This window comes from Dromiciops gliroides, chromosome 4 (assembly GCF_019393635.1).
Source record: "Dromiciops gliroides isolate mDroGli1 chromosome 4, mDroGli1.pri, whole genome shotgun sequence".
Classification (NCBI taxonomy): domain Eukaryota; kingdom Metazoa; phylum Chordata; class Mammalia; order Microbiotheria; family Microbiotheriidae; genus Dromiciops; species Dromiciops gliroides.
In genome coordinates, this window is record NC_057864.1 from 328,775,172 (window position 1) to 328,794,301 (window position 19,130).

Below are 19,130 nucleotides of genomic sequence, written 5' to 3' on the forward strand. Positions count from 1 at the left end.
GAAAAAAAAATGTCCCTAGCTTTTAGCATCATTGTTGAATGTTACATTTCCTCCCACTAATAATCTCTTAAGACAACTTAGTGTCAGTTTTTCAAATTATAATCAACTCTAGACTCTTTAATAAACCTAATGGTAAAGGTCTTATAAAACTGGTTAGCCTGTGAAAAAACTTTTATGACTGTGCCAACTGGAACATCTGAGAGATGGAGATAAATAATGAGGTAGGAAAGGAGCTGAAAATAGTCTATAATAAAAATTCTTAGTATTTTTATATTTATATTCCATAACTGACACCAGTGAAAAGACAAATACAATTTTCCTGAACTGACAGATTGGAGAAATACCCGCCAAAACCCAAGCAAAATAAAAACCAATATGACAATGAAATATGTAAACAATATTCCAAAAGAAAAAGCAAGGCTATGAAAGGGAAAGTAATTATGATTAGGTGACCTCTGGAAGCTGCAAGAAAGATAGCTAAATGGTGAATATGAAGCTCACTGGGCAAGTGTGAGGGACAGCCATGGAATGTCTGAATAACAGGGAAATAAGTGGTACCTGAAGAGAAAGAGCTGACTGTACAGGCAAAATTTCATTATAATGAGCTTCATAGGGCAGCCATATATGCCTTTTAGTTGAATTTTGTTGTAATACATATATTGCTAGAAATCATACTCCTAGTCTTCAGGCGGTGGAGGCAAAGGAGAGCTGATTCCCAACCTCCCTGTAGTGAGACAATAAGTGAAAAGAAGCCTGAACCCAGTAGGGAAGAAGAGATGTGTCATGTGCTCCAATCATCTCTATTATTCTAAGTTCTTATATTTGGGTTCCTAGTGTTTCTTTTGGAAGTAATTAAAAAAAAATTCCTAGTGGTTTGAGAACACAAAGGTGAAGTTAACAAGCATTTATTAAGCACCTACTATGTGCTAAGCAGTAAGCTAAGCACTGGAGACACAAAGAAAGGCAAAATATAACAGTCCTTGCTCTCAAGGAGCTCACAGTCTAATGGAGGAGATAACATGCTAACAGCTATGTAAAAACTATTTCTATTTCCTCAGTGTCTGTCTCTCTATACATATATATATATCAATAAATAAAAACACTCAAGATAAATTAGAGATAATCTCAGAGGGAAGGCACAAAAAAACTGGGAAAGTCTGGTAATTAGGCAGCATGACGAATAGAGTGCTGGGCCTGGAGTCAGAAAAACCCAAGTTCAAATTTGTCTTCAGACACTTATCAGCTGTGTGATCTTGGGCAAGTTATTTAGCCTCTGTTTCCCCAAATATAAAAGGAAGATAATAAGAACACCTATCTCCCAATGAGATAATATCTGTGAAGCACTTAGTGTAGTGCTGTTCCCATAGTAGGCACTATATAAGTGCTATCTTCATCCTCCTCCTCTTCCTCCTTCTCCTCCTCCAAGGTGGAACTTTAGCTGGAACATGAAGGAGGCCTGAGAAACTAAAAGGTGGAGATGACAGGAAGAGTATTCTAGCAAAAATACCTGGAGTCAGGAAATGAAATGTTTTGTGCAAGGAACAGCAAGGAGGCCAGTGTCACCAAGTACATAGATGGAGGGGAGTAAACTGTAAGAATACTGGAAGGTAGAAGGTAAGTCAAGTTATGAAGGGCTTTAAAAGGCAAACTGAGGATTTTATTATATTTGAGTCTTGAGTTAATAGGAAGCCACTGGATTCTACTGAAAGGTGAGTATTGCTGTGACATGGTCAGAACTGTGCTTTAGGAAGATCCTTTTAGTAGCTGGTTGGAGAATACAGTGCAGTGGAGAAATACTTCAGGCTAGACCAATCAGAGAATTACTGCAATAGTCTCTGTGTGAGGTGATGAGGGCCGGCACCATGGTGGCAGTGCCAGAAAGAAGGGGAGAACATCAGATGCTGCAAAAGTAGAATCTACAGGATTTATCAACTCATTGGATAGGGGAATGTGAGAGAGTGAGAAGTTAAAGATGGCACAGGTTGTGAGCCCGGTAACTGGGAAAATGATATTATCCTCAACAACAAAAGGCAATTAGAAAAAGGAGAGGGTTTGAGGGAAAAAATAGTGAGTTCAGTTTTTGGACATGCACATATCTGTTGCACATACAGTTCAAGATGTTTAAAGGAAGTTGGAAGTGTGAGATTAGAGTTTGATAAAGAGGCTGGGGCTGGATATATAGGTGGTGGCAGATTAGAACACCAAGTGAAATATTATAGAGGTAGAACAAATGATTGCCCACAAAAGAGTTTGGGGGATACCTCCAGTTAGCAAGCACGACCTGGCTGGAGTTCTAACAAAGGAGACTGAGAAAGAATAGTAACATGGAAAACTCAGAGAGTAATGTCAAAAGAAAGCATAGGAAGGAGAGAGTATTAAGAAGAGATTGACCAACTGTGCCAAAGACTGCAAAGAGGTCAAGAAGGATTGAGAAAAGTCCATTAGAGCAATCAAGAGAGCAGTGGTAACTTTGGAGAGAGCAATTTCAAATGAGTGAAGAAGCTGGAAGCCAGAATGCAGAGAGTTAAGAAAATGAGAAGTAAAGAAGTAAAGATACTGAACTCATTTTGTATCACACAGGATGATAGCTAATGGAGAGTAAGGGGTTTTGTTTTGTTTTGAGGATGTCTAGTATGTATGAGATGAAGATGTGCAACCTAGAGTTGAAAATTAATTGCTCCTTGACAGAACATCAAAGCCCATGGACAGGTTAACTTTGGCTTAATTCACCTTAACTCTCTTCTTCTCTTCTCTAATATAATGCAAACTTCACAAAATGCCTTAGGGATTTGGTAACATTGTTGGGGAGCAAAAACAGGCACTATTTATGCCTATTAAATGTCGAAAATTTACTTTAAACAGATAATGAAAGTATTATTAGTAGTAGTTATCAACTGGACCTTAGAGCTACTGTCATAGAAGTCCATCTAAGAATATATATATAACAAGGTTTTTCCACTGAGGTGGAATGTTTATAGGTATTGAATTAATCATTTAAAAAGCTATCAATCCCTTTTTCACATTACCAAGTATAAAGGCTCTTTTGGAACACATTACAGTTATTCTAGATAAACACAGAAACAATTGTTAAAAATCTTATAATCCATGAGGCTATTATGAAGAACAGAAATTCCTTCTGGAGTTTTTAATCTAATATATGAATAGAACATAAATATCCTATCTTAGTATTCTTTCACTTACACACACACACACACACAAAGAATGAGTCACACAAGTTGAATTTTATCCAGATTCAAGTGTATATGTAAGGAATGGTAGACTGAATACATGAGAAGAACAAAACTCAAGGAAATCTAGACCAATAGGGGAAAAAAGCTAACCCCTGCCCTGCTCCTCTCTCACTGAAAATTATCCAGTTAATTTGAAAATATCTGAGAATTTGATTAGTAAGAGCATTTACAAAATTGTTTAAATATCCTAAAAGTATTCATAGTAGAAAAGCAGAGTTTCTAATTCTACAAATTAAATTAGATAGGGACTCAATGAAAATTTAGTAGAAAATTATTCTGATTAGTAAAATCTTACAAATGCAATTTGAAATAATGATCTGTTAATAAATGAGAAATATGAGGAAGCAAGGTTTATTCTGCAAATAGATAAGAAATTATTTATAAATAAGGAAAACTTGTTATAAATTTCACTATAAAAATTATATTAGAACTTTGACACTTGACACTAGCTGTGTGACTCTGGGTAAGTCACTTAACCCCAATTGCCTCACCCCCCCCCCAAAAAAAGAATATATCTATATAATTTGGTTTACAGCCACAGGACAAATGTTACAATGTTGCCTTCTCTGACTGCATTAAATAATATAACATTTTAATTATGTCAGAATGCACTTACTGTCTTATTTCCTAATTGTTTCATTTTCTTGCCAGGAAGGGATGCCTTCAGGGCTGCAATGCTTCACATTGAACCAAGTTCAATGACTACTTGCTGGTTGACTGACAACTATTAGTAACTCTCCAGTCAAAGCAATGTTTTGATATGTTAACAGAACCTAATGAGGGGATTAGTCCCCTGCTATTTAAATAAAGCACTGGGCAGGATACAGAATGCTAAAGAAAAATCATCATCTACCAGTGTGGTAATTACTGCTTCACATCAAGTAGCTGGTTATTCTACATGTTCCAGGGGAGAATAGGACTGGAAATCTAAATCCTTAGCTTTATGTTTTAACTTTGCCAACACTACCATAAGGAAACAATGTTATCAAGTAAAGGTGACAGAAAAAGGGACCAGTAAGTTCAAGGATGGGAAAGATGGAAATAAAATTAATTTAGATATAAATTTTAAAGTGTTATTTCACAGCTATTAAACTTTCCCACCAAAATAATAAATCTATAAACATTTATGTTTGATATGTATATTACAGTATTATACATTATATATATATTATACAGTAGAAAGTGACATAAAATAATTTTCTATAGAAACCTTAAGTCCTTTTATCTATGAGTTTACAAAAAGTCCTTCCTGTCAGTGATCAAGTATCATAGGAGCATTACAATTAGTTTTACTTTAAAATTAAATTTTACTTTTTTTAAATCAAAACAAAAAATTCTCTACCCCAACCCCTGCCTCAATGAGAATGAAAGAAAAACAAAACTCTTGTCACAAACATGTACAGTTAATCCAAACAAATTCTAATTTTGTACTCTGAGTCTTTCATCTCCCTATCATGAAGTGGGTAGCATATTTTATAATTAGTTCTCTGATATCATGGTTGGTCATTACACTGATCAGAGTTCCACAGAAAGTTACAATGGTGGGAGGGAAGATTAAAACATAAATTCAGAAGATGACAAAGTCAAAACAGTTACATCCAAAACCTCAAAGAAAAATGTGAATTGGCTTCAGCCCAAAAAAAAGAATTACTGGAAGAGCTCAAAAAGGATTGCAAAAATCAAATAAGACAGGCAGAGGAAAATCTGGGAAAAGAAATTAGAGTGATATAGCAAAATCATGAAAAGAGAGTCAATAACTTGGTAAAGAAGGCACCAAAAAAAAAAATACTAAAGAAAACAGCCCCTTAAAAAACAGAATAGGTCAAATAGCAAAAAAGGCACAAAAATCCAATAGTTAACCTATAACATAATCTATATATAGATTATATATAACATAATCTATAACAATAAAGAGAACACCTTTACTTTAATCTATATATAGATTATGTATAACATAATCTGTAACAATAAAGAGAACACCTTTAATTTAAAAAAAAAGAATTGGTCAAATAGAAAAGGATATGCACAAAAATCAATGAAGAAAACTTTTTAAAAACAAGAAATGGCCATATGGAAAAGGAGATAAAAAAACTCACTGAAGAAAATAATTCCTTAAAAATTAGAATTGGGCAAGTGGAAGCTAATGACTCCATGAAGACATCAAGAAACAATCAAATCAAATCAAAAGAATGGGAAAAAAAAAAAGATCCAGGAGAGAAACCTTAAGAATTATTGCACCGGGGCAGCTAGGTGGCACAGTGGATGGAGCACCGGCCTTGGAGTCAGGAGTACCTGAGTTCAAATCCGCCCTCAGACACTCAACACTTAGTAGCTGTGTGACCCTGGGCAAGTCACTTAACCCCAATTGCCTCACTTAAAAAAAAAAAATTATTGGACTATCTGAAAGCCACAATCAAAAAAAAAAAGCCTCAACATCATCTTTTTACAAAATTATCAAGAAAAACTGCCTTGATATTCTAGAACCAGAGGGTAAAATAGAAATTGAAAGAATACACCAATCACCTCCAGAAAGAGATCCTAAAATGAAAACTCACAGGAATAGTATAGCCAAATTCTAGAGTTCCTAGGTCAAGGAAAAAAAGACTACTGGCAGCCAGAAAGAAACAATATGATTATTGTGGAGCCACAGTTAGGATAACACAAAATTTAGCTGCTTCTACATTAAAGGATCAGATGACTTAGAATATGATATTTTGGATGGCAAAAGAGCTAGGATCACAACCAAGAATCACCTAACTAGCAAAACTGAGTACAATTCTTCTAGGGGGGGAAAAAAAAGACATTCAATGAAATTAAGGAATTTCAAGAATTCCTGTTGAAAAGACCAGAGTTGAGTAGAAAATTTGACTTTTAAAAAATAAGACTCAAGAGAAGCACCAAAAGGTAAATAGGAAAGAAAAATCATAAGAGATTCAACAAGGCTAAGCTATTTTTACTTTTCTACATAAGAAAATGATTCCTGTAATGCCTAAGAACTTTATTAGGGCAGTTACGAGTTTACATAAACAGAGGGCATGGGTGTGAGTTGACTGCAGGAATGATATTTTAAAAAATAAAATTAAAGGGTGAGAAAGAGGGATATACTAGCAACAGAAGGGGGACGGGAAAGGTAGAATACAGTAAATTATCTCATATAAAAGAGGCACAAAAGAGCTTTTACATTAGAGGGGAAGATGGACTGTGGTGGTGCTGGCAGATACATTTGAACTTTACTCTCATCAGAACTGACTCAAATTGGGAATAACATACACACTCAGTTGGGTACAGATATCTTTCCCTACAGAGAAGAAGATAAAAGAAAGAGAGGGTGATGAAAAGGAAGGTGGATTTGGGGAGATAATGGTCAAAAGCAAAGCACTTTTAAGGATAGATTAGCTGAAAGAAGAGAGAAAGGATAAATGGGAAAAATTTGATGGAGGGAAATACACAGTAAAAATAACAGTGAAAAAATGTATAGCAATTGTCTTTGATATATCTCAAATATATAGAAAGCCAAGTCAAATTTATAAGATAAATGGTTAAAGAATATGAATAGGCAGTTTTCAGACAAAGAATCAGTTATCCATAGTCATGAAAAATATTCTGAATCACTACTGAGAAAGGTACTACCTCACACCTGTTGGAAGGAAGGAAGCAAGGAAAAATGAAAGAAAAAGAAAGGAAGGAAGGAAGGAAGGAAGGAAGGAAGGAAGGAAGGAAGGAAGGAAGGAAGGAAGGAAGGAAGGAAGGAAGGAAGGAAGGAAGGAAGGAAGGAAGGAAGGAAGGAAGGAAGGAAGGAAGGAAGGAAAAGGGGAAGGGAGATGGGAGGGAGAGTGGGAAGGGGAGGAAGATGGGAGGAAAATGGGAGGGAGGAGGGGGGAGAGAGAGAGGGAAAGAAAATGACAAGTGTTGGAGGGGATGTGGGAAAATCAGGACATTAAAGTACTGCTGGTGGAGTTGTGAAATGATCTAATCCCATCATTCTGCAAAGAAATTTGTAATTATGCCCAAAGGGCTATAAAACCATGTATACCCCTTGAACCAGAAATAACACTACTTGATCTATATTGCCAAGATACTTATATATTTTTTAAAAAATTAAAGGGTCTATATGTACAAAAATATAGTAGCTCTTTTGTGGTAGCAAAGAACTGGAAATTGAGGTGATGCCCATAAAATGGGGAATAGCTGAACAAGTTGAGGTATATACTTGTGATGGAATACTGTTGTCCTATAAAAGGTGACAAGCAGAAGGCTTTCAGAAATACCTGGAAAGACTTACACAAACTGATGCAAAATAAAGTAAGCATGCCCAGAAGAACATTGTACAAAAGATATTCACAGTCTACCATAAACGACTTAGCTATTCTCAGCAATTGAACAATTCCATAACAATTCTGAATTCTGTCGGACTTATGATGCAAAATGCTATCAACCTCCAGAGAGAGAACTGAGTCTGAGTGTAGATTGAAGCATAATTTTTTTCATTTTCTTCATTTTTCTTGCTTTTATTTTTATTTTGGGGTGGGGGCAACATGGCTAACATGGCTAATGTTTTGCATGATTTCATATGCATAAGTAATGTCACATTTTTTGCCTTCTCAGTGGATGGGGGAGGAGGATTTGAAATTCAACGTTTTTAAAAAATGCTAAAAATAGGGGCAGCTAAGTGGCGCAGTGGATAAAGTATTGGCCCTGGATTCAGGAGAACCTGAGTTCAAATCCAGCCTTAGACACTTGACACTTACTAGCTGTGTGACCCTGGGCAAGTCATTTAACCCTCACTGCCCCACCCTCCCCAAAATGCTAAAAATAGAAATAGTAATAAATTATAAAATAAAAAGAATTACTAAAAAAAAAAAAAACTTGGATTCTCCCACATTCATGAGAAATGGCACCTTTATTTAGTGCTTATTATGGCTCACAGAGCTAGAAAGACCCAAAGAGATCATTTGGCTTAACACTTTCATTTTAAAGATGAAAAAATTGAAGACATATGAGAACACTATCTGATGACCTTTTCTCAGACTTTATCCTAATGACCTTATTGTAGCATTCCACACTTTGGACTACTTGCTCCTCCTCTCCTCTCCTCTCCTTTCTTCTCCTCTCCTTTCTTTTTGTTTTTCTCCTAACTTCTCCTATCAATCTCCTTTATTGTATCATCATCTACATCATTCACCTTAACTGTGGGCATAGCTCAAGCTTCTGTCCTAGGTCTTGCTTAGCTTTTAATAATAACAAAAAGAATAGTAATAACAATAATACTAAAAACTAACATTTATATAGCATCTACTATATGTGAGGCATTATGCTAAGCACTTAACAAATATTATGTGATTTGATCTTTACAACAATCCTGGGAGGTAGGTGCTATCATTATCACCATCTTACACTTGACGAAAGCCAGGCAAACAGAGGTTAAGTGACTTGCTCAAGATCACACAGCTAGTACCCACCTAAGGATAGGTTTGAACTCAGGCCTTCCTGACTACAGGTCTAGCACTCAAGAAGGCTTTTCTCTTTTCTTCCTTCATCTTCTCTTCTGTCTCATCATCTCAATTTATCTTTATGCAGTTGACTCTCATACATACACACACACATATACATATGTATATGTGTGTACTTGTATATGTGTATATAAACACACAATACATTTTATAACCATGTGTATTTGTATATGTTTGTATATATGTACACACACACATACACACACAAATATATAAAGTTGTTCACAATCTTCTTCCAGTTTACGTTTCTAGGCTTATTATACATTACTCCCCTTCATATACAGATTAGGTGATACAAACAACTCTTTACTATTTCTCACCATGACATCCCTTCTCTAGTTTCCGGTTTTGTATCCCTAAGCTTGCATATACTTTTTTTCACCTCTTTCTCAGAATGCTTAAGTTTCCTTTGAAACTAACCTCAAATATACTTACATGAAGCTTTTCCTGATTCCTATAGGTGCTAGTACTTTACCCCAACATTGCTTTATATGTACTTATTTTATAGATAGACCTGTGTTGTGTGTTGTCTCCTCTGATAGACTGTAAGCTTCTTGAAGGCGTGAACTACTTTGTGATGGGCTTTATATCATTATCACCTCATGGTGCCTGGCACAAAGCCAGTACTTAATGCTTGCTGATCAATTTATCTAGCTAATCCATTGCTGCTGATATGATAATATTTTTTAAAAACTAACTTGGGGACTGGCATTTGGTGAATGCTTCATTTAGATTTTATGAACCATCTTGTTTTGTTGCTGTTTTTAAACATTTTAAAAATTGTGTGATTTCGTGGTCTGTTCTACTATCCAAAATTTCTTTCAGAAAAATGAGGCCCTCTGCTGGAAACTTCTATATTAATTGTTTTAATCCCTTTTAAAGATGTGGATAAATAAAATGTTGAATTATTGTACCTCTTAAGCAGGGTAAAATATACAATATGAGAAAAAGATTTTTTTGTTTTGTTTTGTTTTGGTTTTTTGCAGGGCAATGAGGGTTGAGTGACTTGGCCAGGGTCACACAGCTAGTATGTGTCAAGTGTCTGAGGCCAGATTTGAAATCAGGTTGTCCTGAATCCAGGGCCAGTGCTTTATCCACTGCACCACCTAGCTGCCCCTGAGAAAAAGGTTTTTAAAAACCCTAAATCAAGGGTATTTTTATGGAATAGTAAAGAAGCTACCATATCATTACATTTTGAACTATACAAAAAAAAAATAATTTACAACTTTCCTTCATTAAAAATAAATGTTGGAATAGAACTGCATTTGTAGACAAAACACAAGGCTTAAATTAATCTATCAAGATTTAAAACTCAAAAATATGCTGTTGCTATTGAAAAAATTAATAGAAATTCCTTTTTTTTCAACTTAAGTAAATTTGGGGAACACAATTGATTTTAGGTGATATTCTTTACACTTCCTGAAACAGGTTTTTAAAGTAATTCTATCATTGTTAGGGTTACAATGGGGAAAACCGTCTTTTAATTTCATAATAATTATTTCTCGTAGAATAACATATTTGCTTCCTATATTCCTATACTTTAAGTAGGAACATGACTTCAACATTCTCAGAACCTGGTAGTAGCTAACAAGTATTATTTAAAATTTGTAGCCTTATTGTTAAAAATAAAACACTGCAATTCTTTAAAGATTGAATTTTCTTAAGGTCAACCATTTTAACCAGATGGCTAAAACTCGTGGCAAATAAACCAAAACCAAACTTTTTACTATATCACTAAATAATTTTAAGACAGAATAAACACTTAACAAGCACTTAATTTTTTTTTGCTAAAATAGAGGTCAGATAATTGTAACTATTTATTCCGATAACAGCTCCCTTCATGATTTTTTAAAATCTCTATTCTCTCCCTCCTTGAAATTTTAAAGGAAATATTTTTACATTTTTACAAAATTTGTTAAAGAAACATTATTTCCTTTTTTGAAAAGTATAAAAATGCTTGTAGCTCATAAAATCAATAAAGATCCCTGAAATTTTAAGCTCCCATCCATATAATAGTATTTAGGATTTGTTTATACTTACCCTTTTTTTATATTCTGATACCTTTATCTTTTTGTTATTTCATTTTACACAACAAGTACACAATTTGTAATATCTAAAATGAAAGACCTTGTCAAAATCACTAAACCACCATGAAGTTGTTATAGTTTAGCCAAGAGAACATAAAAAAGATTAAAACTAGGCTATTTTCCTTCAGCAGGAGTTTCCAAATATACTGCCTGGACTAATAAAGTTATGTACTTTTTATGTCATGTTGCACAAACAAACAATTTGAATGTAAGGCAGCTTTAAAATTCATATGGATTCATTCAGGCCAAGAGTTTGGAGAAGATGCAAAGTTTAAATAATACAGTCATCTTCTGATCTGAGTGTATATCTATCCAAAGATATCCTGGGTTACTTCTGCAAAAGTCTTGGTAGGGGATATATTGTAGTGTACTGACCTGTACTCTACCACTTCTTTGCCCTTCAGGTGGCCTACAATTTAAATCCTTCAGAGCCTGTGACATTATTTCATGATTTATATCCATACAGCATCATCAGAAGAAAATTTCTGTTAAAAAGCTGAGAAAGAAGCTTGGGGTTGTGGAAAGCACTTGGAAATTTCTTAAATAAAATCCAGCTCTCTTCTTTCCTCTTTTTCAACCCTGTATTGACTTTACTGTCCATATGCAATATCTGATAATCAAGATACATGGAGTGACAGACTGACTTTTATGGCTTATGTATTCAAATGTTTAACACTGGATTTCAAAATAAACTTTCTTCATCCGTGTGTTATTTTACTGTGTGAAAAATTTGGCAAAAATTTTCAGAGCATGTATATTTGACTAGTCTAGTTGCTATTCCCATCTTTGTTTGCTTTCTTTTCCTTCAAATAATGTTTTCATTATAAAGAGCCACACAATTCCAATTAGCGCAATTTCCTGAAGCAAGATGGGTCCTGTCAGTATCTGTGAATCTCTGTTATCTGAAGTTAATTCTGTGCTTTTAGAATGTGTTGTTAAAGGAAAGAAAAAAAGAAGAATTTTTGCAATCAGAATTTATCAAATAGCCATTATAAAATTTCAAGAGACTACTTATACTAAGATACTGCTGGGCTTCTAACTTATTGAAAAGGTTCTATGAAGTTCTGACACTCTTAAGGGAAGCCAGAAAGTCTTTTTATATGCATGAGGTTAGACACTCAGATATGACTTGCTACTTGGACTGATTTTTAATTTTATCAGTGGTGGTACTTTATTTAGAATCTAAAAGGTTCTGAGGTTTACCAGGTAACTATTTAATTTCTACTGTCTTACAATATTTTGACAGGTTGCTAATCAACTGGATGTTTTATAGTCATCTTTCCTTTTAATTTTAGTGTTTTCCATGCTAATTTAACTCCTTGTTCTCAAGGTTTTAAATTGCATTTTCTTACTTTTAAGATATTTGGTAGATTTAGCCTTTCCCCCTAATATTCACCTGTTGCTCACCCTTTGACCTTTATTATTGGATTTGCCCCTGAGGCTGTACCTTAAAGTTGTCTCCACTCTCTCCCATGTGAGGGAATTTACTTTTCACTGGCTTCTTTCATTGCTCCGAATAGCTTTTGGGAGGATAGTAAGGGCTCTAGTAGGATCATAGTTCTCTGTCCTTTATTTCTGGTGGAGAAACCTGTTGGCTTTCTGCTCCAGTTCCCTCTAGTCTTTAGTTCCCTTTCATCTTTAGATGCCTGGGGTGAAACAGTATCTGCTCATTCTGAAGGGGCTGGAGGGTGTAATGGGGTGTCAAGGCAGATTTTCAGCCCCCGTGGTGTTTGCTGAGTGGCAGAAGAGAAGCATGTTTCGAGATCTTCTATACCTCTTCCTGCTCCACAAGTGACGAGGCAAAATTACATTCCACCTCTGGCGCAAGATTCTACTTTTGGAGGCTTTCTGACAGTCTGTGGGGATTGGAGAACATTGCTGGATTTCCATCTTGGTGGTCACATGACTTAGCTGAATCCCAATCAAAAGATAATAGCAGGGGCAGCTAGGTGGCACAGTGGATAGAGCACCGACTCTGGAGTCAGGAGTACCTGAGTTCAAATCCGGCCTCAGACACTTAACACTTCCTAGCTGAGCAACCCTGGGCAAGTCACTTAACCCCAATTGCCTCACTAAAAATAACAACAATAAAAACCCAACAAAATAAAACAAATAAATGATCTACAAACCTCTGTCCTCTATCATTTTAAAAAAAAAAGATAATAGCAAGGTTTCTTGCAAATTCTTGCCTCTTAGTCTTCTATTAACAGTGAGAAATGAGTCTCTGGTTGCCTTAGAGAAACCCATATCCCTTGCCTACCATCACTTAGTGTGCCATCTTCCCCATCCACCTCAGTTTTATCCTATGCATATCCCTTTTTATCTATGCCTATTCCACTGCACCTTTTAGAATCCCTGTTATTTAACAATCTTAATCTTACACCCTTTTCTTCCATTTCTTTTTTTTCCTTTTACTATTTTAATTCAATTTTTTCAATTAAAAACCTCCCTGCCCTTTCTCTTTTTCACCCTCTTTGCCCAAGATAATAAAACAAACAAAACAAACCCACCATTACAAACATGTATAGTCAAAACAAATTTCTGCATTGATCTTCTCTCTGTGTGTCTTTCCTCTTCAGTCAGGAATTATATGGAGGGTATGAGATTTCCCAATATAGGGACATAATGTTAAGATATGAGCTCTCCAGTGGTGATTGGGGATGAACAACTTTCTACTTCACTACTTTGTTTTTGGAGGTAATGTAGTAGATAAAGTCTACCATATAGGTGCTATAACCATACTCATCATATAAGAAAAGGAGCCTAACAAAATTTTCATTAAGAATAATGCCAATTAGCTAGGTGTCGCAGTGGATAAAGCACCTGCCCTGGATTCAGGAGGACCTGAGTTCAAATCTGACCTCAGATAACTTGACACTTACAAGCTGTGTGACCTTGTACAAATCACTTAACCCTCACTGCCCCATAAAAACAAAACAAAACAAAAAGAATTTGTGATGGTTTCATATGGGGGCAGCTAGGTGGCAGAGTAGATAAAGCACTGGCCCTGGATTCAGGAGGACCTGAGTTCAAATCTGGCCTCAGACACTTGACATTTACAAGCTGTGTGACCCATGGCAAGTCACTTAACCCTCATTACCCTGCCAAAAAAAAAAAAAAAAAAGAATAATGCCAGTGTCAACATTAAAGTTAAAAGAGTAACAAATTGTTAATGTCCTAAAATAAAACCTGGAATTCTTTGTAGATTAAGAGAGCCTTCAATGGCGCCTCTAATACTTGTTTCATAATTTCTTTATTATTATTATATTTGGCAGGTTTCTTTGGGCAAGTCAGATCCATGATAGATATATTAGCAGTAGGAACATAGAAGATCATGTCTTTGAGATTTCCATTAGCTCTGGGAAGGCCCATTTCTTCTTACCTTTCCAGTCCTAACACTGGCTTACTTATAGTTCCTTGAACATGACATTCCATTGGCTATCTCTTTGCTTTTACATCGACTGTCCTACACTTCTGGAATATTCATTTTCCTCAGCTCTCTCTCTCTCTCTTAAAAGCCCTAGCTTCCTTTAAGACTCAGATCACATGCAACTTTCTACTAGTTGGTATTGCATTCCTCTCTCAGATTACCCTTCTTCTACTCTGTATATATCTCACTATGTACCTAATTTTTTACATGCTGTTTCTCCCATTAGAATATATGGTGCATGAAGTCAGAGGCTGATTATTTTCCCTTTATTTGTATTGCCAGCCCTTAGCACAGTACCTAGCATGGAGTAAGTGGTTAATAAATCAATAAAATTCATGCTGACCGGAGAATCCTTTGAAATATTAGAGAAAGAATTTTTTGGGAAAAAAGTTATTTTCCCCAGAGTTATAAAATATCAAAAACCACAATCTTTTCATCAGGTAACAATGAAGATAATTTAACCTAAAGTATGAATCTGCAAGTGAGATACTAGAGAAGTTCCTTTAGGAACTGTGTATTCTTAGACCCTAGTATAATGCCCAATATAGAAGGAATTTAATAAATGCTAACTTATTGACTAAGCAGCTAGGTAGCACAGTGGATAAACTGATGGGCCTGACAAATCTGTTCTCAAGACACTTACTAGCTGTGTGTGATCCCGGGCAAATCACATAACCCTGCTTGCCTCAGTTCCTCATCTGTAAAATGGTCTTGAGAAGGAAATGAAATCACACCTGTGTATTTGCCAAGAAAACCCCAAATGGGGTCAGAAAATATCAGACACAACTAAAATGACTGAACAACAGGCTTTTTGATTGACAGAGATGAATTATATAATATGAAAGAATATATTTCTAAAAAAACTCCAATAGGAAGTACTATAATTTGGTCTTAAAAGTTAGGAAGAACTGAGTCTGAATCTTGCCTCTGAAACTTAAACTTACTAGGGATGTAAATCACTTAATCTCTTAACTTTCCTCATTGGTAAAATGCAGTTAATAATAGTACCTTACAGGTTAGTGTTAGAATAAAATGGAATAGCTAAAAGCCCTTTGCAAATTGTAAAGAGCTATGTTAGTTACTGCTGGTACTCCTGCTACACCTGTTGCTACCACCACCACCACAACTACTACAACTATAACAACCACCACCACCACCACCACATACTGCATACTTTGAAAATTTTCTAAAATATCAGTTACCAATGATTTGCCAATCTGCATTAATAGAGGGAATTTCTACACTGAGGATTTTTTAAACAAATGAAATGCTAGGTCTGTCTCCTGACCTTGCTGAATTTGCAGCAGAGAATTATGGAGAAGATTCCATCTACAAGTAAGGCATATCATGAAAGAGAGATTGTAATAAAAGGCAATCACATTGGAGGACTCATTGTTTTCTACAGCTAATCTCTATGAGAAATATTTTTAGACTGTGAGGGAAGACACAACCAGTTGTTGACAAAGAAAAAAAACCCTATTCTTTATTAACTATTAGTTTTCCTTCTTCCCATTAACAGGAAGGGCATGAAGAGTACTATGACAGATGTCATGACTTGCAGTGATTTTAAGTGAGAGAGGGCTGTGCAAGAAAACCAACCTCACTCTCTCCTCCAGAGCCATCTGGGATAAGTGGCAAGACACCCCGCCCCCCCCCCCCACACACACACTCCAGGATTACTGGAGATACCCCCGGATGTTTTAAGGCAATTGGAGTTAAGTGACTTGCCCAGGGTTATACAGCTACAAAGTGTCTGAGGTGAAATTTGAACTCATCTGCTCCAGGGCCACTGGTTTATCCATTGTGCTACCTACCTGCCCCCAATTGTTGTTGTTGTTGGTTTTTTTGGTGAGGCAATTAGAGTTAAGTGACTTGCCCAGGGTCACACAGCTAGTAAGTGTTAAGTGTCTGAGGCCAAATTTGAACTCAAGTCCTCCTGAATCCAGGGCCGATGCTCTATCCACTGCGCCACCTAGCTGCCCCTTAATTGCTTTTTATTAAAGACTATCTCAAAACCTAAAGAACCAAACTCAGTTACAATGTGATGTGAGAAAGTTATACAGCTCAAAATAGAATAGGTTTAGGCTTTTTATTAAAGTCTTGAAAGCATATAATTCTAACATTGATTTGTATATAGAATTGAGAGACCAATATATTATCATGTCAATTTAATCAATGTTCTGAGTTTTGAAGTAGGCAAGTTCAAAAAGAGAAACTAAAGGTTAAAAACATTTCTGAATTACAAAATTAAGATACTTTGTTCTAAAATTGTTTTGAATATATGCTTATAAAAACTATCTGCAGGAAATTCTCTGTGTAGCTCAAAATGATAAGACAAAATGAAAGATAATTTGGAAGATGTAACTAAACTTATTTATTAAAACCCTACCATGTGAAGAGAACTGTGCAAAGTATTAGGTAAGCTAAAAAAAAAAAATTAAATGAGACATGGTCCCTCCCTTCATAGATTGGTTTTTAGCCCACCAGGGGGATATGATACACATTGTATTTACAAGATTATAATGCACAAAAAAATGAGTAAAAAAGAAATATGTGAGGTTAGAGGGAAAAGTCACTTCTAACTAAAGTTATGGGTTGGATTTTGGGGAGAGGATATCCTTTAAGCTCAAAGGATCCACAAACATAGGTTCAATTGGCTCAAGGAGTCTGATAGTATTTGCTTCCAATAATAAGATTTCACATTTACATAGGGTTTTAAAATTTATAAAGCATTTTATGCAATGTATGTCTTTTGATCTTCAAAGCAGCTCTGCAATATAGAAGTATAAGTATTATTATTCCCATCTCACAAATGAGTAAACTAAAGCTTAGAAGGGTTGTTTAATATCATATAACTACCAAGTATTAGAGCCCCAGTTGTCTGACCCAAAAACCTAGCAACCTTTTTTATCATATGACACTACTCCTCACAGACATGAGTGAAAATGAAGAGTAAGTCAGAGCTTGTCTAAGCTTGACAAAAGCAAAATTTATCAGGTAAACAATTATAATGACTTTTGATTACCTTTCAACACCCTAAAAAATCTAAGTCCACAAAGAAATTGTGATGAACAAGGGAGATAAATGTGATAAATAATGGAGACTAGTGCAAATTGGAAAGGTGAGATGGGAATCCATAGACATAAAAAAGTTAAGTAGTAAGAATTATAGATGCATTTTTTATATTTCTGTAGTTATACATATAATAATTTTGACAGATGATTGGCCAGCTGAACATTAATTCAAACAGAGGGAAATACAGATTTTTGGAGGATGGGAGGTAAGAGTATTTGAGAATGGTGTCCGAAGTTGCTATGATAATAAGTGAAGAGTAATGTTAATTTAGGAAATGATATTATAAAGCCTCCATATTTATAGTTTCTTAAGTCCACCCTCCAAAATTTTACCATGGAAGAGTTTTACATCAAGATTACTTAAATGACAATCATTTTTGAGAAAGAAAATCTCTACCATGCTTAAAGGAACTATAACTTGTATCACCAAGGCATATTTTCAAAGGCAAGGATTCATATAAAACCTCCTTCCCCTATGATCAATGCTTCAAATAACTTATATTTTAAATTTACCTTTCATTAGTCACTTAATCTGGAGATCAAATTTCTAAAACCTGTGCAATTAGGGGAACCATATTATTAGCACACTTACTTGAGAGGTTTTTATAAAACCCAAGTAATGGAATAAAAATTTCTGGGCCAAAAGTTATTTTTATGACATTAAATTAGGAAAGACTGAACAGAATTTGAGCTGCAAGATCTCTGTTGCTCCAATAAGATTACTTCTTGGTTCAAAGGAAAAGGAAAGCTCATATACATATTATTTTTGGTGGACACTTTTGTCATAGCAAAGAATAGGAAATTAAGGGACTGTCTATCAATTGGGGAATAGCTGAACAAGTTATGGTATGAATATGATGCAACACTATTGTGTTATAAAAAAATGAAAGAGGGGATGGTTTTAGAGAAACCTGGGAAGACACGTATGAACTGATGCAAAGTGAGCAGTATCAAGAAAACAATTTATATGATAAAAATATTGCAAAGTCAAACAACTTTGAAAGACTCAGGAACTGTTTTCAATACAATGACAAAGCACAAATCCAGAAGACTCACGATGAAACATAATACCCACCCCCAAATAGAGAGGTAATGGTCTTAAGAGTGCATAGTGAGGGGCAGCTAGATGGCGCAATGGATAAAGCACCAGCCCTGGATTCAGGAGTACCTGAGTTCAAATCCAGCCCCAGACACTTACCACTTGCTAGCTGTGTGACCCTGGGCAAGTCACTTAACCCCAATTGCCTCACAAAAAAAAAAAAAAAAAGAGTGCATAGTGAGGCGTTTTTAATAAATGTTGTTAATGGCAATGGGTTTTGTTTTTTTTTTACTTTCTCAATAGAGGGAAGAGGGAAAGGAGAGAGAATTTGGAGTTGAAAGTAAAAAAAAATGAATAAAACAAAAAAACAAACAAGATTATCTCTTGTCAGGAAACATGAAAATCCTACTTTTATTCTGATAATATATTGATGAAAAGCTGCTAGAGCAGAAATAAATTGAAGCTACCCAACATCAATAGCAGATAATTTTCACCATAGCTATTTTTTATAGACCTAGTCAAAATCTGCAATTAGACTAAGGAAAACAATGTAGAGATATTTAGGCAAGATCAGTATTATTGCCTGGGCTAGATATATGATGATCAGAAGTAGACCGATCACCCACAAAAAGAAGATGAGTAACGGATTATACCCTTTTAAAGCTGACTTCCTCAGGGTGCAAAAGGTTAATGGATTTTCCCCAGGCTGCCAATGCAAACATCAGTTTTTGCCAGATAA

The 19,130-nt window shown here is 35.3% G+C and overlaps 1 protein-coding gene across 1 annotated transcript in view; it reads right to left on the reverse strand.

Moving 5' to 3' along the window:
* ASCC3 (activating signal cointegrator 1 complex subunit 3) overlaps positions 1–19,130 on the reverse strand; it is a 344,494-nt gene that overhangs the window by 179,529 nt on the left and 145,835 nt on the right.